Source organism: Chiloscyllium plagiosum, unplaced genomic scaffold (genome assembly GCF_037043375.1).
Source record: "Chiloscyllium plagiosum isolate Xiang-an unplaced genomic scaffold, Cpla_swu_hap1 HiC_scaffold_2, whole genome shotgun sequence".
In the NCBI taxonomy this organism is placed as follows: domain Eukaryota; kingdom Metazoa; phylum Chordata; class Chondrichthyes; order Orectolobiformes; family Hemiscylliidae; genus Chiloscyllium; species Chiloscyllium plagiosum.
Window position 1 is genome coordinate 24972909 of NW_028270140.1, and position 25031 is coordinate 24997939.

The 25031-nt window shown below is 39.7% G+C and overlaps 1 protein-coding gene across 16 annotated transcripts in view; it reads right to left on the reverse strand.

Annotated features, from left to right (window-relative positions):
- The window catches only part of LOC122563699 (adhesion G protein-coupled receptor L3), a 681177-nt gene extending 658605 nt beyond the window's left edge, over positions 1 to 22572 (reverse strand). For 8 of the 16 annotated variants that reach the window (XM_043717974.2, XM_087995306.1, XM_087995315.1 and 5 more), the window contains exon 1: positions 21705 to 22507. The gene's annotated coding sequence lies outside the window, so the exon portion shown is untranslated. Of the gene's footprint in view, positions 1 to 21704; positions 22510 to 22553 lie in introns of those variants that run through there. The other 8 variants (XM_087995289.1, XM_087995336.1, XM_087995342.1 and 5 more) reach the window with 5 other exon arrangements.
- Positions 22573 to 25031: the final 2459 nt, after the last annotated feature.

The following is a 25031-nucleotide window of genomic DNA, read 5'->3' on the forward strand; positions in this document are numbered from 1 at the left end:
CATCAATTTCAGTTGGAGAAAGCGGATTTAATTTAGCAAGGCATTAAAATCCACACTTTGCAATTTTTATCACTCCAACCTGGCTCAACAATAAACTAAAATTAAGTATATTAGAAAGTACATGGGATTGGACATTTATGTTTCTTAATGCCTAAGAAATAATCTAGAGTCATCTCTGCTCCAGATGACAGAGGCTTATAGAATTGATAGTTTTTTCATGGTGAAAGACATCTCACACTAGCAAAGCAGTTAAGTCCTGACAGTGCAAGTACAGTATGTTGTTTGCCAATCAATCAATAATGTATAAGATCATGCATATTATTGATGAAGAAAGCATGCCAGAACAAGCTAAATTCAGACTCAAGGGCACTTTCTACTAATGAATTTTCTCATTTGCTTATAAATTAAGCTCAGCACTCCCAAAGCCTAATTGCCACAAAGCTTCTCTCAAAATACAGAAGTTAGAATCTCTGAGAAGGGAAATGCAAGTCTGAAAATGTGTTTATGCACGTGTATATGTGTGTGTGTGTGCACGCACGCGCGCGCGGTGGGGGAGGGGGAGGGAAGACATTGCAAAGTAGACAATAGAATTTGGAAATATAAAGACAACATCTGGGCTCGAGTCAGATGTTCAGAATTCACAGTAACTAGAGGAATATCATGCAAATGCAAAACTGAAGGTTAAATATGTTTTAGTTATGGCTCCTCCTTCTTTATAAAAAATGATATTTACTAACCCAAGAATGCAGAAATAACCACAATTACTCCAAGACCTTGGTTTCAGACCATGAAAGCTTTTATTCTCTGTTGCTTAATTTTTAATACTGTAGCTTACCGTCCATCCATTATGGATAAACATAAAAGATCAAAATTCTCTCAGCTCTTTTTTTGATTGTTTGTTAAATTCATACATTTCTTATTCTCCTCTAGTTTCCTGCATGTCACTTTTCCTCCCTTTCACCAACTCACTACTTCTTTGCAAATACACACTCACATTTTTGCACTTGTTTTCTTTTCTCGATGTATGGCTCACTCTCCGTTTTCTCTTCAATCACAAAGTGGGACATGCGTATTGAGTTTCAAACCTCTGATTCACACCTTAACTGTCTATTTTATCCCTGCATACAGAGAAGGGTGTGGTTGTCTGAGCCAGAACATGGTAGGAAGGAAAGGGCTGGCCACAAACAGAGTAAAGAATATTTGCAGCTTCATAGAGGAGGGAAAGACTTTATCTGATTGGTGTGAAGTTCAAGTTTCTGTTCAACGAATACACATCATTGAAAGCATTTCACATTTAAAAATAAAAACCCACTTAGGTCAAGAAGATGTTTCTACAGCTAGTACTCACAGATATTACCAGCAAAATATTATCCTTCAAATGTACTCTCGTGGGACAGGAGAATAAAGTACAATTGAATTTTATTGGCTACTAAGAATGCTCCAGACGATAACCAAAGTAAAATCAATGCTTTTGATGTCTCAGGGAGGCAAATGTGCTGAATGTAAACATACCCCCATGGAATGCTAGAGAAGACTTGAGAGAACACTTGAGTGTAACAGCCCTAAAAGGGAGTTACTAGAGAGATATACCAGTACATAGGAAATGGGTTAAACGCTAGGCCTTGCATTAGCCAAGGGACAAAACAAATAGGTACAACCACGAGCACACTGATCTCTATTTCACCCCCTGTAAAATGGAATTGCTGAGGAGCAAACCTGACCTCTCATCTTTACAGCCTAATAAATACCAGACAAGGATTCAAAACTGAGAAAATTCTATCCAGCCAACCTTGTCAGCTTGGAGACATTTTAAACTGGACTGTGGAAAGCCCTCAGCTTCCAAGGGCATTTCACAATCCATGAAAAGCCATTAGTTAAATTCAAAGCTGTAGACATTCATGGTAAACATTAGACCATTTTCTGCACTTCAGCTAATTTCCTCTGCAATTAGAACCCATTACAAGCACTAGTTGAGGTGAGGGGTGAGCACAAAGTGCTGAATGGATTACGCCAAAGCTTAGAACGGGCATCAGACCCAAGTACGAGGTCAAACGTGACTTGGATACGAATGGAAATGTAAGATGTAGCTCAAAAATAATGATGTAAGCAAAATGATAAAGACCATTTCAAACTCTACACAATTATAAAATAATGCACATGAAGAAAATCAAACAGCACATGCGCTACAACAATGGTGTTATATTCATGAAGGGAGACTTTGAAAATCTCAGAATCATTACGGAGTGCAGGTTATTTTTATTCATGAGATTAGAGTATTGGTGGAAAGGCTAGCATTTATTGCCACCTCTAATCTCCCTCAAAAAGTCATGGTGATCCCACTACCTTGCAATGTTACAATCTTTGTGATGTAGGTACAGCACATCCAATTGCCATTATGAGGAGTGTTCATGAACTCTGGCCAAATACAATCAAGGAAGAGTGATGTATGTCCAAGTCATGAGGATGGTGGTTTAGTGAGGAAACCACAGTGCTATCAAGAGCTTGCTGACTTTGTTTTTTGAAGGCATTAGAGGTCATTGGTTTTGAAGCTACTATTGAAGGAGGGTTGTAACATTTTGCAGATGTTACAAATTGCTGCCTCCAAGTGCCAGTGGCTGCCTTGCTTTGGAAGTTACAACTCGATTATTGTTGAAGCTGTAAGTGAAGTAAGTTGAAATGAAAAATATTCCATTATGCTCCTGTCTTGCCTCTTGTAGATAGTCAACAAGCTTTGCAGAGTCAGGGTAGTTTACTCACAAGTGGATTTCCAACTTCTAACCTGTTCTTGTTGCTACAGTATGGGTGTCATGGTCATACGGTCAAGGATCCCATTTTGCCCATCGATTCAATGCCAGCTCACTGTATTCAGCATCCCATTCTGTCGCATTTCCACACTTTATCCCAACAGTATTGCAAAATTATTTCCCCTAAGTACTTATCCAAATGCTTCCTGGTATCGTTGACTGTATCTACTTTCATAGGCAGTGGGTTACCAGTTATCATCCCTTACTGCCTTAGTGAATGCACCAATTAATGGTGACCAACAGTTATCTGCCAGTTAACTATCAGACTATGGCTACATGTTAAACCAGGTAGCTCGACTGTGATTAGTCAGGGCATTAAACAAATGAAACACAAAATTATTAACTTATTAATTAAATCAAAACTGATTCCATAAAGATGCAGAGTTGGGTTAACACACATTATACCAAGTTAAAATATAAATGCTTACCCCTCTAAACTACACCAAGCACAGAATACACCATCACATGCCCATTCACATCAGGAAGAGGAAATAAATCATTTATTTCTGCAGAGATTTAGTTTGAGAAAAGATGTAAATATTTTTGACCCATAATTTATCATTCCTGATAGCAGGAAAAAAAATGGAATTTTCAGATGGCTGCTGATCTGCTGTCCGTGCACATCTGGACAGTTTCCAGAAATATAGGCAAATGCCTCTGGAATCTTGGCAGACTCAGCTTACTCAGGAAATATTGTAGCAAGAAGTCTTTCAATTGCTCTTCATTAGAGCCATCAAGGTTTACACAAGATTCACCAGAAACAAGTGACAGGAGCTGAGCAGCTTCTTTCTTTCAGCAAGCTACCCCAGTAAAAGTCCAAGCCTGCAAAAACAGTGTCCAAACTTTCCAATTACCAGTAACCATTATCCATCTCAATGTCATACTCAATGAAAATATTGCCTGGATGTCACGTGCAGCCACTCTGGCAACACCTCCAAAATTCCTTTTTTTTGATGTATCGTTGAACCAAATGTATAATCATGTTTGCAGTCAAGTGTCTGGCTGAATGTAAACTAAATTGTTAGGCAGGGTATTGATGATTAAGTAAAAACCAAAAAACTGTGAATGCATTGAAATAAGAAACAAAAGCAGTACTTGTTTGTAAAGCTCAGCAGGTTTGACAGCACTGTAAAGAGAAATCAAAGATAATATTTCATGTCAGGTGACCCTTCCTCAGAACTTTTTTTTGTATTGATGTTTAAGAGTCACTTAATAGCACCATTGACGATACCTTCCCTTTTTTTGCTGATGATTGGAGGTGGACTGATAGAATTGGTCAGAATGCACTGGTCCTGTATTTGACAACAGGACACAACTAAGTAATTTGCAACATTGATGGCAGTGTATTTGGCAAGAACTGCAGTTCCTTCTTAAATATATGTTCAGCAGTACAACCAGGGTGTTATTGGGGTTCCATGGTCTCCATCATAGCCTGGTACGCACAGCCTACTCTTTATTTCACATAAAGTGGATCAAACTGATCAAAGATTGGCATCTGTAATATTAGGGATTCAGGTGAAGGCAGAGGTGAATCATCCACTCAACAGCTCTGGCTGAAGATGGCAGCCAATCTTAGAACATAGAACAATGCAGCACAGAACAGGCCCTTCGACCCTCGATGTTGCATCAACCTGTGAACTATTCTCAGCCCGTTCCCCCTACACTATCCTAAAATCATCCATGTGCTTATCTAAGGATTGTTTAAATCTCCCTAATGTGGCTGAGTTGACTACGTTAGCAGGTAGGGCATTCCACGCCCTTACCATTCTCTGCGTAAAGAGAGTGTCTTGTCTTTTGAACGGGCATAATGGGGTCTGCCGTCACTCACAATGGGAATATTTTTGAATCGTTCTTCTCCACTTAGCTCGATTATTGTCCACATCCATTCACAACTGGATGTGGCGTTGCTGCATAGTTTTATCCAAGTCATTCATTGCTGCTCCACTGTTCAGCATGCTATAGCCCTGCTGTGCATCAAAGCCTGTGAAATGCCAGATCATCAAGCTAAAAGAATATAGGACACAATTTAGTGGAAATCACACTGTATAGCATTTTGAGCAGAATATACCTTGAGCACATTGTTTCATTCCAATTGCTATGGCACAAGGGAACATCAAGGAGAGTGAACAAAAGCAGACCATGTAACACTGGCATCAAGTATGCAACAAAATCAACTTGGAATTCATTATATTCTAAATTTGAATTTTGCAGGTTAATTACATCATTATTCAGTATTACGTTTGTAGACCAGGTGTCTAGTGATGCTACACATCATAAAACTAGCTTACTTACATGTTGCTATCTTTAATTTAAGCAGCTGAATGAGCTCTTGGTATATATTTCCCTAAATTAGTTGAGACTCTGGGACTTACCTTTTGCCCAGACTAATCCCACATAGCACTGATCTGCAAATAAAGTGCACATTTAAGTTTATTATGCCTATTAAATAAACCTTTGAAGCTTTCCCACTTCAATTTGCACAGAAACAAGTTTTCAGATTAGGATTAATAAAGTGGCCATTAGCAGCTGCTGCACAATGCATGGAAGAGAATGAAAGTGATCAGGAAATTCAATCACACTAAAATGCTGTAGTCATCAATCCTGGAAAACACACTAACTACTCAGCACTCTGATTGGCTCCTATCCATCCTATCAAACTTGACTGACAATATCCTGGACGGCAGGATGCTGCTGAGCTAATCTAACCCAGAGGCAAAGATCATAACCCTTTTAATTAAAAAGTCAAGTTTCTACACCAAGTGAATAATGCTCTATAAAATGTTGACAGGAATGATTAAATAACATTAATATACTAACAACTAGAAACAAACTGCTGCACTTATTCAGCAGTCAACCTCTCTTAGATCCTCCATCCTGTGTGTATGCTTCATATGCTGCTATTTCTTTTTCAACATTCTCCTCTCAACACCCTCCACTTCACCCAAGCACGCAGATTGGTGGAAGATATAAATTCACACATGGTGGTCACTGCCTGGTATAATGGGCATTATGGTGGTCCTAATTTTAACGTAGCTTGTCAGCAACCTGTTGGACTATGAACACATTACACCAGATGCCCTTGCATGTGCACATACAATAAGGAACTGAGTAGTAACTAGCTTCTACCTACTCCCATATTGGAGGCATGAACAGTCATGATGCCAGTCCGAGCTGAGACAGACAGTCTCATGATTATAAAATCTGGGGCTGATTTTCAAGCTCTGAAAGTCAAATGGGAAAGTGTTCCAATAAGTTCAGAAGGTCCTCATTTAATATTCCAATGTATGGCAGTGTTATCAATAAACTTCATTAAGAGCTCAGACGATATGCTTCATTTTAGTTATATGCATTTTTTTTTAAAAGATCCAATCAGTAAGCTATCTCATTCATCAAGTCTAGATGTTTACATGTTAATAAAGGGCTTTTGTTACCAGAAGATGGGAATCGAACAGCTTTTTGCTTGGAAAGAAGCATTATCATAGATGGTTTTGAACGGACTGAGATTTTGAAAACTGCAAAACAAAACCATTTCAGTGCAAAGAGAAACCAAGTTGCCCATAGCTCTCTGCCCTATGCTAAATGTTTAACTGAATTCTTATAAAGGCACTCATTATACCTGATTCATACACACCAAGATTAGTTTAGAAAAGGAGGCTGTTGTGAGCAGTTAATCTAACTTCATACTGTATATTGCACCACTTAAACACACTTGCTGAGTCCATTACAATCATTATACAAAGTCTCGATGCCTGTAGCATCAATGCATGATAATGTAATTCTTCTGTCAACATTTCTAATCTGTACAACAATATACCACAGAGTAGATCATATTGTCTACAGAAATTCAATTCTAAAACATTGGGCTCTCTCAGTCCTCCACCGTACACAAACCTTTTATTTCAAATTCAGATGTAAAAATGGTATAAAGTTGTCAGGTACAATATAAAAGCAGTGGATTATTCCACTCAAGCCAGTTCCATAGCTGATCCTATGAACTTGATCCTGTAACTTTAAATCATCCCAATTGGTCTCTACATTCCTCAATACCCTTGGCCCGCAAGAATCCATTGTTTGTCTTCGTGTGCCACAACGGTTAACACATTTGCTTTAATTCCATTTACATGATTGAAGGAAAAGCCTATGTTACACCAATCCATTTCTTCATCTGAAACATTCAACTACCATCGCATACTATCAAAAGGGTGCACTGCAAATGGTCCTTAAGATCATCTGATGGAGACAGCTCAAAGCTGTTTTCCATTCCCAATTACTTCCTTTCCTAATCAGGTTACTCTAACTCCAGAACTGATTTCCATACTGAGGTGTAGGGTTACATGGGAATTTTCTTTCCTGACAGCTAGACGTTCCAATCAGCTTCAAGTTCTCAAAAGTTCACTCTCCTCGATCTGAGCACTAGCTCCCACTCGTGTTCTGCATATTGAACAGGGTCAGTATTTTCTCTGTTCCTGGTGCAGGGCTCCTGTCTCTCAAATCGTTGAAGACTCATTTTGCCCAAGAATTGTAAATATATCTTAGAAAACCTAAACTTGTTAATATAATTAAAGCCCATCTCTCTGGTAATGAACTACCTGATTGTAGCTCAAGTCAAAATGCTTATCAGCTATATTTGAAATCCCAAATATTGCAATTATTTAGACAGACTCAAGTCTAACCATTTATAGAAATGAGCATTTTTAATATCGTCCTGCAAGACTTGCAGACGAACAATCGACCCACAGGCAGTACTAATGCACTTGCCATTTCCTCGATGTGCATATTCTCAGCAAATCTCTTAACTTGAGTTTCTCTCATCCCCAGAGCAATAAAGCACCTGGTTTGCTGACATAGAACATCAGGCTCACATGACCCAATTATTTTTTGCCTTTTACTTTAACTTAGAAGGGACCCGTTTCAAAACAAAATCTTATAAATTTTGTTTTCAAGGAGGAGACAGATATAGCTCTTTTGGCTAAAGAGACTGAGAGATATGTGGAAAGGGTGGGCTTAGGGTTGTGAGCTTAATGATCAGCTATGACTGTATTGAATAGCAGAGTAGGGTCAAGGGGGTCAAGTGGTCACCTTCTGCTCCTAAGTTCTATGTACTTGTAACAGAGGGTTGACTCTTGGACAAAATAGATGTTCATACATGAGCCATGGTGGTTCATCAACTGTTTAGGATACATCTAATGCAGCCACACACATACATATAACATACTTCTATATATTTTTTCCAAGAAATAACCTTCAAGATAGGAAGAGGAATGCATACATATCTTAATGGGCCTTTCCAGATGTGGACATTCCTGGATGACTCAAGCACTCTCGCCTATTCCCAAATGCCAGGAAGACAGTGGTGAAATGCCTCTTGAACTACTGAAGCCCATGTGGTGAAGGTACTCCCACACCGATGTTAGGAAGGGAATTCCAGGATTTTGACCCAACAACACTGCAGGAATGATACTATACTTGCAAGTCAGGAAAGGGGGCAATTGAAGGTGGCACCGATCTCCCATAGGTCAGCTGCTCTAGGCCAAACTAGACAAGAACAGCAAATTTTCTTCTCAAAACAGAACATTAGAGTTTTATGGGTTTTATGACAGTTGTTTCCATGGTCGTTATTTCTAACACTAGCTTTATTCTCTAAATTTTTCACCTGAACGTAAATCCCAGTGGCTGCAATCTGAATCTCTTTCTTGTGAGCATTAGTTTTAGCTTCGGGATTACTAGTCCAGTAATCATAGCATCACTACAGTGTGGAAACAGGCCCTTCAACCCAACAGGACCACGCCGACCTTCCAAACAGCAACCCTCCCAGACCATTCCTCTACCCAATTTATCCTATATGTACCCCTGACTAATGCACCTAACCTCTGAACACTATGGGCAATTTAGCATGGCCAATTCACCTAACATGCACATCTTTGGATTGCAGGAGGAAACCGGAGTACCCAGAAGAAACCCACGCAGACAACGTGCAAACTTCCCACAGTCACCGGAGGCTGGAATCAAACCTGGGTCACTAGTGCTGTGAGACAGCAGTGCTAACCATTGAGCCATAGTCTTACTACAATGGCACCATCTCCACCTGATGATTACTAATCACATGTGCCTGACTCCCAAAAAAATGGACTCATACACTAACAGATATTTCAATCTTATTCTAACTGCACGCTGATTTCAAATGTTCATAATTCTGATAGGAGTCAGTGTGAAACAGAAACACTGAGAACTCAATGCTCAGCAAAGAGTCCATAGAAGTGCAATTAAACAATGACCTGTTGCTGCAGCAAATCATGCAGATCAGTCAGCATAATAAAGAAAAAAAACTACACTTCCCAAAATTAGTGTACAGACCACAATGCATCCTCAACCAACCAGTTCAGTAGCAGCCCACAATGTAGCTTCTCAAGCTGCTGAGAGAATGATGGGATTCTCCACTATTTGTCAAAAGAGCTCCCTCTGTTGCTAATAAAGCTGTGTATCTCTGTTGAGGCCAGACAATGAATTGGTCATTTCAATCAGTCCTTTTTTTTCAAATACTACAGTTTTTAGGCTCAGCATAATATGCTACAATGAAGCAATTAGTACTGCAATACGAGTCATTCAGAATCTACGGCAACAAGCTCTTGGGTTAGATTTATTTCCTTCAGCAATTAAACAAAAATCCTCAGCACATTTTCACTTTAAAAGAAAATGCTTAAAGCTGTTGACTGAACTACATGAGCCAGATTTAGCCTCAATGGATTGTTGAAAACCTAATTCTAAATTGGAGCTCATTACTAGCTCACGGTTGTGGTACGATAATGCTCCACATCGTCTGTAAATTAAACAGTGCCATTCTGCATTTTGTATGCAATAACTGGCTTGTTTTATCGTACATTATCACACCTTTTGAGAACAATTTCATGGACACTTTATGTCCACTTGTTCTCAACCATGTCTGAAGATTAAAACGCAGACACTGAAAACAAATACGCATGTAGTTACTTTGGTGAATAATTTCACTCTGTAGTGTTTTGTGTTGAACTCAGCAGTTGTGCAATCAGACAGGCTTCATCATGAATCAGGTAAAGTCATAGTCATCTTACTTTACCAGATGCTCAATGATAGCAGGTGCTCAATAATATATTCATGCAAAGAGTCTGCTTAAGAAGGATTTTAATTTCTTAAATAATCACTTGTTTTTGAAAAAAAACCTGTTGAACAATCCAAGACAAAATGCACCACAATTACTGCAATGGCCAATCAAGGTTTTAGAACATTTTAAGAAAAACTGAACCAAAGACAACAGTGAAAACAAAAAAAATGCGGATGCTGGAAATCAAAAAAAAAATTGCTGGAAAAATTGCTTAGATCTAGCAGCATCTGTCAAAAGAAAGCAAAGTTAATGTTTTGGGTCCAGTGTCCCTTCTCCCAGTGACCCGAAACCTTAACTCGGCTTTCTCTCCACAGGTACTGCCAGACCTTCTGAGTCTTTCCAACTATTTATGATTTTGTTTCAAAGACAATACAGGTAAGGTTTTACCTTGGCCATTCTCAAACTGACTTCTCCCTTTTCTACACATCTCACAAAAATAAAAGATAGCATAAAATCTTATAATTTTGAAAGCGGGAGAAGTTTTGTATCTCACTGAAATTTCAATCAAATGAGCCAACCACATAAACATAGCAGGATAAAAAGGTGGCAGCCGACTGAAGCGAGAAAAAGCCAAATGTTAACAGACTCAACAGCCCAATATGAGAAAACATGCAGCTAATTTAGTCTTCAACTGTTTCCTTTGATAAGTTTCACACAAAAATGTGGCAAGTATTTTCATTTGTGATGCTAAATGCACCACGAAAGGTTTTCCAAGAAAATATGCACTGTTAAATACAAGTGGGGCAGTTTCTATTACCAATTCAATGAGCTCCATCAAGTTGCCTATATTGAAAACCAGCTCGCTCTTACAAATCCACAGAAGTTTACAGGAGATCATGTCCATTTCAAAAGATAACCTCTGCTGCTCCTACCTCTATATTTCCATTACAAACTTACACCCAGTTCTTTACACAGCTGATCTCGCAGCTGTAAATTAATCTACTTAAAATATAAACTGTAAAAAGGAAGGCCGGGGTGGGGGAGGGGAGCAAGGTGTTTAAAAGATGCATTATCTCAGATATAACTGGATCCAACTTCCCTGAACTACTCCCCAACCTTGTGCCAATTAGAGATTGTGCAGTTTTAGCCAAGATGAATCCTAATTTCTTCTGAGACAGAACCAATAGCAAGCAGGACAATAAAAAAAACTAAGCAGTGCAAACCGGCAGCAAGAGAATGCACCAAAACCGAACCTATTAAACCAGACACTAGCAAGAAGAGATTCACACTTCAGACCTCACTAGATGCACTTTTTAAGAATCAAGAAAATTGACAAAAGCCATTGAGAGTAATCAGCACATTTAAAAAACTATCAAGTGCAAAGACCCAGCCTACACGCTGAATTAGGGTGACAAAAAAAATCTCACCTACAAAATTAAATTAAATAATTTTATTCATATTGAATGTTGTGATTTAATTGCATTTTAAATTTTACCTGTAAAAGCAAATACCATTATACATGGAGTGTTATAATGCTGATTCTTCATGCCAGAACCCTAAAACTTGTTCTTAACATATGCATCAAGGCAACAATAACAAATGTGATACTTACAGCAATGTGTAGTCCAATTTTAAAATCCTTGAAGGGATAAAATTTGGGCTTTTCAAGTTACATGTGCAATGGAAGGAAAGAAGAAGCCTGTTCATCTATTGGAAGGTTTGTAGGCAAAGATTCTAAAGAACCAACTATTCCGATAACAGACAGGGTTTCAACACTTGTCCACTGTTTCCATGAATGACAAACAGCAATAGGCAAAAAAAAATGTATTTTGCTCCAAATGGCAGGAACAAATATTAACACTTATTTAATTGACAAGATAAGGGGATTTAAGTCACAATCAAATTACTCAACAACTACAAAAGTTTCTAAGCTACAAAATACAACGAAAGCCAGAATTTTCATTGAATTGAGCTATAGAAATACCTCAACAATTCACAGAAGACCAACACTGCATTTCAAATGTTCATGACCTCTCTTCAGAAAGTATGCCACAATTATATAAATCAACTACCAACATGCCTTCATTTAAAGTATCAAATGATTTAATTCCACAATTAATCCTGGAAATAAGTTAACAACAGACACGAAAAAGCGGGAGTGATGATTAGATGTGATCGGTGAAAAAAAAAGTCTTCCCCCTTCTCACTCTTTTCTTAGCCAGTCCCTTGGGATTGAATACAACTTGCTTCAATTCCAGTTCAATGAGTTCTAAATAGCTAGCAAGTCCATAATGCGATCTGCACGCTCTGCCATATGCAAGGCTTGAAGGGTTGGATCAACAGCATTTGTGCCTTCTTCTGACACTTTAGTTTCACTTCTGTATGCTTACTGTTTGGTCATAAACCAGGACCTCCCATGAGTCAGTGGTAAGTGTGACCTCTTCAGGACTGCTTTGAAGATATTACTAAAGCATCTCAATTGTTTGCCTGAATTCGGTGGAATGCAGTTAATTTGTGACACTGTGCTGGGTACACAAACTACATGCCCTATCTAGCAGCTTTGTGTGATTAGCATCTTGATGCTGGACAAGTTGTCTTGGGAAAGAATACTGCTATTGAACTTCTCTCTTGCAAATGGGATTCTGAGAATTTTACAAATATACCACTGCAGGTAGTTCTCCAGTAATTTGAGGAGCCTGTTGTAGGCTGTGCATATCTTCATAGAAGGAGATTTTGGTCTTCAAATACTCTTTCCCACAAATGGGCAAAGACTCAGCTGGCACACTGGATAGGATCATAAATTTCATCATCTTTATCTGCCTTTGCTAACACTGACAAATTGGTCCATGTTTTCCAGAATCTCACTGTTGACCTGAACTGATAGGAGGAAGTACTGGGATAGCTAAAAGAGGTTCTTAATTTTCTACGTGTTTTGCAAAAAGCCTACTTTCACAGATACTCTAGAGAAGGAGTTAACAATGAACTGGAGCTCAGTTCTGAGTGAATACAAACACACAAGTGTCCTCTGCATACTGAACCTCCAAAGCTGAGACTGGAGTAAAGTCTAACAGAGGTTGAACAGTTTTCCATCTGTCCTGTAGATTATACCTATGCCTGTGAGTAATTTCTAAAGGCAGTTTGCAGTGTAGGACAAATGACTTGCCTTTTTAATCTGAGACTCTGTCCTTTCACTCTTGACCCTACTGCAAGGGGAAATATCCTTTATGCATCTACCCTGCTTATCCCTTTAAGAACTTTGTAATTTTTTTGACTGCCTCTCATTCTTTTTATACTCCATAAAATACAGCTCTAGTTTGGAATCAGTCTAATGAAGCTCCATTGCAGCCCTTTGCAAGTATATCCTTTCTTGGGCAAGTGAACAGAAAGTGCACACAATATTCCAGGCCTAGTCTAACCACTGTTATATGACATATAAGTATCTTTCTTCCTCTACTCAGATCGTCTTGCGATTAAGGCTAACATACCACTTGCCTTCTGAAATTCTGAAAAGCACCTGCATGCTAGATTTCAGTGAGTTTTGAACAAACTCCTTCCGGATGTCAACACTCCAGTTTCTCAACATTCAAAAAGATACTCTGTTGTTCCAATCAAAGTTGATAACTGCACCTATCCCTATTGTATTCCATCTGCCACGGTTTTGCACACACACTTAGCCTGCCTCAATCTACCAAAACCTCTTTTGCATTCTCGTAATAACTAACATTTCACCAAATTTTGCTTCATCTACAAACTTGGAAATATTACGTTTTACTGAAAAATCTAAATCATGATGTTGTGAACGGCTAGAGCCCAAGCAGTGATCACAAATTGTTAACTTGAGAATTACCCTTTTTAAATATTCACTGCTTTCTGCCTGTTAACTAATCTTCAATTCAAGTGAATATATTACCGACAATTCCATGCACTTTAAATTTGTTGACTAACCTTCTGTTTTGGACTTTATCAGAAACGTTCCAAAATCCCAATACATCCAATGATCCCTCTCATCGACTCTGTTCGTTAACATCCTCAAAATCTCCAAGCTTGTCAAGTATGATTCCCCCTTCATTAATCCATTTTGATCCTGCCCAATGAGACTACTATTTTCTAAACACCAATAATCATATCCTTCGGAAAAGATTCTCATTTCCCTACTGCTGGCATCAGACTAACAACGCGGTTCCCCATTTTCTCACTCTTGCCTTTCTTAAACAAAGAGTTTGCATCTGCAATCTGCAGGCTTCACTGCAGAATTAATGGAATTTTGAAATATCATCACCACATATCAACTATCACTACAGTCATTTATTCCACTCGAAGGTGAAGGATTGTACCCTCAGGTTTTCTGTTGGATATTTTTGCCTATAGAAATGTACGTACTCTTTGAAAATCAAGTATGAATTCTTCAAATACCAGCCACTGCCTATCCAACATCAAACCTTTTAATGTTTTTTTTCAACCCACCACAGCCAACTTCTTCTTCAAATCTGAAGATAGATAACTATGAACATATCAGCCCCAGTTTCAGATTGAACAACTTTTTCAAACGCAATTGAAAATTCTCACTAAATAAATAGTCACTAGTCCCTAAATGTTGTTCTTTAACATGATCATTTATTCGCTCGATCTCATCACATAATACTGAATCTCAATGCACACATATGTATCTCAACACATTGCTCCAAAACAACCTTCTCAAGCATTTTCCAGGAATTCTTTCTCCTCCATACTGGTGCTCATTAGATTTACACAAACTAGAAGTAAATTAAAATCACCCATGATTACTGATTCCACACAGTGAAAAATCATGTTTGTGGTTCCCCTTAGTGGGCAAAAACCACACAGATGTTGGAAGGGACTTCCTCAGCCAATGGGAGATGGTGGAGGAGGAGGATCCTTACAATGATCTTCCCTGTGGCAGGCAGCAGAGAGATTAAGCTGTAGTTACCATCAATTGGACTTGTTTCACTCATTAATAAAGTCGTGAGCACAGGGTGCCTACATCAGTGGTGTGAGCCCAAATGAGGGGTATGTTGTTGCATAGCCGCGTCAGACGTATATCATGGCCTTGTTTCAGAATGCCAGCAGAAATTCCATCCAATCCAAAGGCTTTGTTGTGCAACTGTTGAATGGCTTATTAAACTCACTTGAGACTGTATCAGCATCAAACTGGAAAGGATATCAAGGAATGGAATGGAAGATGTCAAATCAAACTTCATCTCAGTTGAGTTCTTCAAAATTTTCTCTCCAGCAAATACTTACTGCCTCCCTGTCTTATTAGAACTCAAATCGTCCAAAAGCACCTTTAGCTAAATAGCTACCTTTGAAGAGTAGTCATTGCAGTAATGTATGGTGACAGCAGACAATTTACGCACAACAATGTCCTTTGAGCAATCAACTGAAAACGAGAAATTAACCCTTTTTTCCAGAAAAGAGATGCTTATTGAAGGATTGACAGGACAAAAACCAAAAGAACTCTAACACTCTTGGTTCTTCTTGATTTGTCCTCAAGTCAGACAGTGTCTCAATTTAATATCTTGTCTGAAATATGGCACATCAGATCCCCAAATGTTGCTTTCCCTCAAACTTCTACTAGGAGCTCCCTCGGTATTTCACTGAGAATGCCAGCATTTTTGCTGAAGCTTCTGGAATGGTTCTTGAACTCACAAACATTGGACTCAGTCAAGAGTTCTACCAAATGATCCATAGCTGACATAAAGGTTCAAAGAAAGAAAATGGAATAAAGAAATATGGCAAGTATCCAGGTGCATATTGATTCAAAGAGGAACAAGTTATACAGTCATAGAGTCATTTTGTTGAAGATTTTTGTCTTGTACTGTCAGGACAAATGCAAGAATGCCAAATTTCAAATAATCAAAACAATTTTTACTTCAGAAGATAACAGTGCTAAGTAGTTGGCAAGTTCTTGTGACTGGTCAAGATACTGTCATGAAGAAAGCAACAAGAAAATTATAGGCTTCGTATGTCTCTAGGGAATTCAAAAAAAGAGAGGGGCTTGAATGTATTCTTTTTGTTTGTGGAGAACTGGTCACTGTATATGAATGTATTTTGCTTCAAGCATAATGTGTCATATTACAACCTTGACAGGTCATTTTGTATTGTGACAGTCGGGATTCTTTCACCAGTGCAGCCTAGTTGAGAATCACACCTGACAACGTGTATTCTGCTTTGGATTTTGCAGGTACAGACTGGTTGCATTCTCAATGACTAAATGACACTTGGCCAGAGTCTACTTATCAACTAAACAGCACCAACACCCACTTCACAGAATCAGAATCACAGAATGCTTATGGTGCATTCAGCTCATCATGTCTACATGGGATATCTGAGTATTTTAAATTAGTGCCAATTTCCGGGTTCTTTGCAGTAACCCTACTCAAATTCCTTAACTGTGTCCACAAACATCAGGAAAATTTCACCATCTCCATAACTGAAGTTTATCCCTGAGCAAAACACACTTTGAATTGTAGATTTATCTAACCACATTACTGACATGTTGTTTCCCCTTGGACTGTTACTAGAAAATCACAACGAAAAGACAAAGAGCTTCACTGCAGAGCTAATAGTAAGGCACAACATTTCTCCAATGCCACCAGGACTCTTCAGGTCCAGGTTAGTACAACACAGATGGAATTGCATTTGAGCAACATTTCAAATATTCCCACAGATAATTGGGCAAAGAAACAAAGTCCAGGAAATGCCTTCTCGTTCCACACTGATCCACCACGACAATGATGTCTGCATTCCTTAAAAAGATTAGCAATAAGTAGTTCTTTCCATCATAACTGCACAAAAGATGACTTAATGTTCCTGTGCAAAATATCACAGCATTTATCCTGTCCAAAGACCAAAGAAATCACGAGGATAGGTGAATAGATAGATTATTAGGCAATTTGAGAATGATGTGAACTAAATTTGATTTAGGTCATCTGATAAAAAACCTAAATAATTACTGCTTTCTTCATTTCAGAACAGGGTTTGGAATTTAAGTAGTTAAAATGGCCACCCAAGTGGACAAGGTTGTTAAGAAAGCATATGGTGTCTTGGCTTTCATCAACAAGGAGATTGAGTTTAAGAGTCATGAGATCTTGTTGCAGCTCTATAAAACTTTGGTTAGACCGCACTTGGAATACTGCGTCCAGTTCTGGTCACCCTATTATAGGAAAGATGTGGATGCTTTGGAGAGGGTTCAGAGGAGGTTTACCAGGATGCTGCCTGGAGTGGAGGGCTTATCTTATGAAAAGAGGTTGACTGAGCTTGGACTTTTTTCATTGGAGAAAAGGAGGAGGAGAGGGGGACCTAATTGAGGTATACAAGATAATGAGAAGCATAGATAGAGTCGATAGCCAGAGACTATTTCCCAGGGCAGAAATGGCTAACACGAGGGGTCATAGTTTTAAGCTGGTTGGAGGAAAGTATAGAGGGGATGTCAGAGGCGGGTTCTTTACACAGAGTTGAGAGAGCATGGAATGCATTGCCAGCAGCAGTTGTGGAAGCAAGGTCATTGGGGACATTTAAGAGATTGCTGGACATGCATATGGTCACAGAAATTTGAGGGTGCATACATGAGGATCAATGGTCGGCACAACATCGTGGGCTGAAGGGCCTGTGCTGTACTGTTCTATGTTCTATGTTCTAATTTGTGTGCTCTTTTTGTTCAGAATCAACAGCATATGGAAGATCTATTCAAAAGAATTTGCAGCATCATGGCATCACTTGAATTCAACACTATAGCATGCAACAATTGATGCTTATTTTAAAAGTATGAATATCACAAACTGGAAATAAACTCTGTCATCGCTGACAAATCTTGAAACACACAAGTAAATACTTCCAGTAATTGTCCTGTCAGGAGTGAGGCATGAAAGTTCTCTTGCTCAACGATTCCTTTATGGGTATCGCGAGTGGGATCAAACCAAATTTAGAATATTTCAAAAGAAGATTATTGGTGATTGTGGGCTGTTGGATGGGGTTGGGGAGGAGACGTGTGGTGATCAGTGGTATTTAGTGAGAATAGGATGGGGGGGGGGGGGAGAAGGGAAGGGCATAACTCAAACTTTTCACCTTCTGCAAACTAGGAGAAGAGAGCAATTGTCACTATTTGGATTTTATTCACTGACAACTCGAAACCAAGTAAATTAATTCTGAATTAAACAGAAGACACTTCAAATTTAGATTAAGAACAAAGCAACTCTGCACCAGAAAGCTGAAAGAGAAAATGGATTAAATTCAGACAGACAAACACATATTAGACACAAACATATTAAAAACAAACCAATGAGTTGGAAAAACCTTATCTACCACACCCCCCAACCCTGCCCCGCAGCTGGGGAGTGAAAATTTTCCATTCATTACTTCCATCTTCTCCTAAAAAAATCTAAACCATAGGAACACCAATCTCTGGCTACAGCTAACTACGTAAAATAAATGGGTTCAAGCTGTGACAGAAAAACAAATCCAATAGGGACACAATCCCATTTTAAGATCACCACAGCTCCATTTCAATCCTCTCGATTTGATAATTTTCTTACCCAGTAACTAACTGAGACTGCTCTCCTGAAAATGTGTTGCTAGGTCATGATAAGATTAGGAGAGACTGCAATCAATGTATTAGGATGGAAAAAAAATACACTATATCTTTAAATTCCCCAATTCTTTGAAATGTATTCAAATATTGAGACAGGAGCAGACACAAAAAATGCATTAAAGGTTACCAGCATCCCAAATCTAAACACAAATGTGTCACAAGCGATTGGAATTCGGATTTGAAAAGTGGTTGGCAATGTTGTGATGAAATTTTAAGCCTGTCTCAATGCTGAACTTGGGCAAACAATTTCTTAGTTCTTACTTCCAGAGCAATACTACAAAACAAAGCCGATAAGAATGGCCAAACGTTTAATGTGGCATAGTTCCTATAACTGCAAGTCTGATGTAAAACCAGATGCCTCAAAACACTAGAATGGCCTCTAAACATAACAAAAAAAAAAGCAATCAACCAAACCTACAATGACATATAAACTTAAGCCTACATTTTCAAAAAAAAGTTTACAATTATCACCTCAGCTTAATTGTAATGCCATGTTGAATCCAAACTCATTAAATACTGTCAGCAGCACAGAAAAACAAGGGTCCTATGCTCAATCAGCTTCAATAGACTCTTTCTGTTCCTCGCTTGTGTAAAGCTACACATCACTCTCTATCTTTGAAATAACATCCACTTACGTTCTGAAAAACAAAGTATTTCCAGTATCCACTTTCTCCAATCGCATTCAAAAATAATAGGGCCATGCTTGTAAAACATCAGTCTTGCCGACTAACAAAAAAAAGCTATATTGAATTGTAATTATGCTGGCACTATTAAAACTCATGTGCAAACTCTCAAGTGCTTATGGTAGCAAATGAGACCATTCACCAAGCTGAGTCCACACTAGTATTTTTGCAAGAACAACTCAGAGGCCCACACACTTCCACCCCCCCCCCCCCCCCCCCCCTTTCCTGCTTTTCATTTATCTTTGGTAATTGTTTTCCCTATAGAGAGTTTGTTGTAATTGTGCTGAGCTTGAGCATCTTGATAGCAAATTCATTGTCACCCATTTCTAAACAAAATCCAACATCTGTACATATCAAAGTCTGGAATGTAACTTTACATTAATTATAAAGATCATTCCTACAACGCAGAAAAAAAAAGCTTTAAGGGTAAGATTGTCTCATCCTGCTCCTAGAAGGAGAAAGAAGCAAGACAGAGAGAAAAACAATCAGTTTCTGGTTCAAGAATTTTTTGGACAGAAGTATTGCCAATACAAATACTAGCACCTGACTGAGCAGACGTGTCGGCTGACAAACTCTATGGACGTAAAGCGGTTGCATATTAAAAGAAAATGTTTATTTTTTTATGCAATTAGAGTGGCCCAGCACTTTGCCATTAAACTTCAATGGTAATTACAGCAATTTGTAAGTCCCATCAACTAACTGCAGACTAATTTTCCAAATTGTACACTGGGCCTAGTTTGCCCCAAACAGACCTTAAAAAAAATCCTCAAAGCAGTCATTTCACCTTCTCAGAACTCGCACCTTTTCCCCAGATATAAAAGTGGAATTACAATGCTGTGGTAAGCAAATGGATGCAATTCAGTCCACAAAATAATTCATTTTTACACAAGTATGTAACTTGTTTCCAATGGCAAAGCAAACTGACAGCCGATTCCTCATACCCAATTGATCACTCTATAGAACAAAATAAGCTCCTTCTTTACACAGTTCAAGTAAACGAGTGGAATTTGCCTCCGGTTAAATCGATGGAATGACAGTCACTGCTGCAATAATGCTGGAGAGTTTCCTTTTACAAAAAAAAGGGGAATACCTTCTAGCTCTCACTCAAACCCCGCTGGCAGTGGGAGCTATTCAGATCCAAGTCACCAGGATCTTTTCTTTCCCCCTCTTCCTTAGAGCCTTGCAGTAGCTTTAGAAAACAGGGTGCCATTGAAAAACCGCTAACAGGGTCAGCTGCTGATGGAATGCTTTTTAGTATTCAGGTTACCCAGCCAAGCAGAACATCAAAAAAAACTCCAGCTCTTCGCTATTCTCACAGGCTTAAGTTAATGCAGAGTTACCAAGACAATACCGCTCCTCTCCTGAATAACATATACACTCAGAACTGCTGAGCAAGTAAACACCTTACCCAAACTGCCTCCACCCGTTACTTACTTAAGAGAAGCAATTACTCCGTCATGGGCTAACAATGTTGTCAGGAAAAAAGGTAATAAATGCAAGTGTCTCAATTTGACTACACAAGACTCCCTCGTATTTTAACAGGCATACACGTTTCATGCCTCATTCATGAAGAAAATGTCTTCAGTGACCATTAATTTCATCTTGTGGCTTGGGGAGAACTGATTCAATAGTTGAAAAATCTGAAATGGACAGATTACACTCCTGTAGCGCGGTCTTGCCCACGGGCTGCTCTTGGAGTGTAATCCGGCCTCAACATTGTTTGAAAAGAAAATATGAATTGACATTTGTTTTTTTACCAATTCAAGTACTTGATGTTCAGGATCGCAGTACTGGGAATACTCCGCTATGACATTCTTCCATAGGAGTCAACTCAATGCAATCACGATGATAACCGGTTGTAAAAATAAATTTGGGACTCGCGACAACCTACACAGTCTCACACGTAGTGTGTGGTCGACTCCAACAGAAACCATCACTTCCCCGAGTCCCACAATCCAACTGAATAAATTCCCACTATCCCAGGGCTGTGAACTAAACCTCCGCCGTTATTACTGAGTGTCACACTCTCCTTCGGTACAAAACAGCATTCCGGGACTGGAGATTTCTGCAGAGCACTCGCTCTCATTACAATAAGCGAGAGATTCGAAAATAAAATGCACCGTGAATCAGAATAACCCTTTCGCATCCGCGAACATATGCTTTTGCATTAGTATTCCCAACATCGTGAAGGGACGTGATTTCTGCAGCTATTTTTTTTTTACACACGGGAGATCACACATAACACAGTCCAGAGGAGAAATCAATCGGGAAGGAAACACGGTCGATTTCCATTGGAAATTAGGAAAGCAATTTCAACGTGCATGTATCAAAAAAAGAATGCCCCGAAGCGAAAAGCAGCAGCCGGCATTATAAAAACAAATTATCACAGCATTTAAAAGAAAATAAAACCTCAAACGAGCCAGGGCGATGTAGTGAAATGTAGGAACCATACGCGTATAGGAAGCATGGCGATGCTCTCTTGTATATGTAATGCGTGAGAGTGTGTAAAATCCTAATTTCTTTCTCCTTACCACACAGCTCGGTTGAGTTCTCCTTGCGGGAAGCGAGCTCTGCTGGCTACCTTGATTCAGAGACAGTGAAAAGGCAGGGTAAACCGAGTCCCCATTCATGCAGTCACTGGTAGGAACCGCCAGTCTCAAATCAACCCCGAATAACAGCTCGGCTTCATTTCCCGTCTCTCTCGGCTTCTCCTGGGAAGAATTGTCCAAGTTGGGCAAAGGCGGTGGCTTATTGTCTGCAGCAAGTCTCCTTCAGTAGTGGAAGGTGCAGCATGATGTCCTCAGGAGCTGCCATTGGGGATGGATGGAGCCTCTGGACGTCTCGCTGCTTTACTCCAACATCTCCGTGTCCTCATTCCCTCACTCCATTCCTCGGCTGGCAGGATGCAGCTCCACCTAGTTCTCCCTCTCAGGCACTTTCCCTTCGAAAAGGTTAGGCGGATAGCGAGGACTTTGCAGCCGCCACCAGCACTCGTCTCTCTCACTCACACGCTCCTTTTTTCCCCCACTGACTCTCACATTTCACTTAGCTAACCCCTGTGCCGCAGTCCACAGTCTTTTTTAATTTTGTATACAGTTATTTCCTCTTGTTTCTTTTTTTTTAAATCGCCCACCTTTATTTATCCTCCTGTTTCAGAAACTCAGCAAGCCCTCAATGCAATTCTACAGACCCCTCTCTATGCAGCTACACACAGATGAGAAAAAACGTCCTTGTTACACAAAAGCTCTCCCATTTCTTCCCCCCGTCTCCCTATTATCGTATTTTTTTAAAAAAAACTAGTGCTTAATCTCGTTTTTACCCCTCTTCCCCGCCCCAAACTCCCATAGATACAGAATACACACATATATATATATATTTACAAGCACGCGAAGAACAAGCGAAATGTTTCCTTATAAACAGAGCTCCGCCAAATGGCAAACCAATTTAAACCCTGCTCTGGTGCTGATTTCAAAAAATAAGGAGGGAGAGAGAGAGTGTAAATCCTGGCAGTGGATCAGGCCAGCAGGTTGCATTTCGGAACGATACTGGCAAATACAGCACTCAATCCAATCTATCATTCTGCTAATGTTTCCAGGTAACCCCTTGACTCATTGCATCCTTCTGCCTACTCCCTTCCCCTTAGTAAACACACAGATGGGTAAATGCGTTGTAAGAAAATGTTTTGAACCAAAACAGGCAATTCCATTTTAGTTGCCACGGAGATCATGTCACTTTTTGGGGGGTAAATGTGCACACATCGTTATTCTTACATTTTGCAGGACTCTAGCGGCGATAAAATTAGCAATTTGTGTGTATTAATCACGGGAAGGTTGCAAACATGCATTGCAGGTCGACAGTTCAGTTCCCGCTGCCATGGAAACGCAATCCCTCCACACGACAATCTAATTCCAAATTCCACTCGCTTGTTTTTTTTTGGGGGGGGGGGGGGGGGGGGAGTGCTCGGTGGAATGTGTGGGGAGTGTAAGGGAGAGGAAGAAAATACTCTTTTGCAGAAGTTCTCGCAACTTTTGTTAGAGAATTCAAATCTCCCCAACGTTGGCAGGAATGCCAGAATTCATCACTGTTGCAACAAAAGATTGCCTGGCTGCCATTAAAGTGTTCGACATCCAAAATGCTCCAGCCACAAAACCAAAGAAAAAAGATTTAAATTGCAAAAGAAAAGTCCGAGCACGCATCAACATTTAAGGAGCCTGCTCCATTCCAGCGGGTAATCCGGTGCCGGGAGGTGGAGTGTCCCTACACAATGGGAAAGTCAGTAAATGCATCTTTCTGAAATCCTATCCTTGACTCACCGACAATGAGAAGAGAGAGAAAGGAATACAAAATGAATAGGGCACTCTGAAAGTTTGCCCCGTGATTAAAATCGAGACGGTTCGTTTTGAGTGAATTGGTTGGTGTTACAGATTGGGGAGGGAAGCCTGTGGTTTGGTCTCCCTGCGTCCCCTCGATGGCTCGGCGAGAAACACGAGGCATATGCTCATCTGCATTTGTCTTTGATTTCACTACCGCTAGCCTCAGCTCCAGCCTTGGTCTAATAGCTCTCGTCAGATTGCTAAACTTAATGATCAATGGGGGAATTCCACGGAGGAGTGCTGCTGTGGCTGGTGTCACTGACGGTGCTGCATTCAAGCCTGCAGGCATTACGAACCCTTGTCCTACAATTGCTTAAAAATAACAATAAAGGGGGCTAAAATATACAGGTCACGCCTTTGCCAGTTTCTTGCCCCCTCCGATCACATATTATGATTATTATCCCTGAATGTTTTTTTTTCACCTGTAGGGATTCCTGACCATCTACGGGGCTCAATGTGCCCTCTACTGGAAAATGATCTCCTCCGCATGAGAAACCATTCCGCACTTTTAAAAGGGACCCCCGCACTTTTAAAAGGGACCCCGCACTTTTAAAAGGGACCCCCCGCCCCCTCCATCATCCTTTCACATTTTGATCTCCTCATTTAAGAAAGGGTGTAAATGCAGTTCAGAGTTGGTTCACTCGTTTGACACCAGGGATGGGGCCGGCTATGTTCTGGAAAAAGTTATGCAGACTGGGCGTCTATCGTTTACGGTTCAGAAGAATGAGAGGCAATCTTAATGAAGCATAGACGATCCTGAGGGAACTTGACACCATGAATATTCTGTAAGGATGGTACCCCTCGTGGGGAGACTAAAGCTAGAGGAAACATTTTAAAGATGCCCATTTAAGAAGGAAATGATGTGATTTTTTTCCAAGAGTACCATGAACTGAATTGAATTAAGTTTATTGTCACATGAGAACAGTGAAAAGTTTATGAGTTCCCACTTAACGGCATCATCTTAAGCACAAAGATATCTATGTACAGAATGCATAAACTTGGAGATAGTCAGGACTGTAGATGCGGGAAAGCCAGAGTCGATAAAACGCGGAGCTGGAAAAAGCAGAGCAGGTCAAGCAGCATAAGATGACAAGAGCCCCGATGAAGGGTCCTGTCTGAAACATCAACCCACCTGCTGTTCTGATGCTGCTGGCCTGCTGTGCATTTTCCAGCTTCACGTTTTATCGAATACATAAACTCACGTTCCCTAGCTGGGAATGGAACTCAGGACATGGTGGTGAAAGCGCTGCATTCCAATTACTAGATCACCCAGGGAAACTCTGTGACTGTCTCCTCCCCAAACATTACTGAATATTTTTAAATCAGAGTTAGCTAAATTCTTAAATAATTTGTAGCCACAGCCAGATTGTCATTAACAGATTGAATGGTGGAACAGGTTCAAAGAGGGTAGATGGACTGCTTCTGCACCTTATATGTTTGTATACTAATTTGTATCTTAACAGATTTCAATGTTATTCTGCTTTG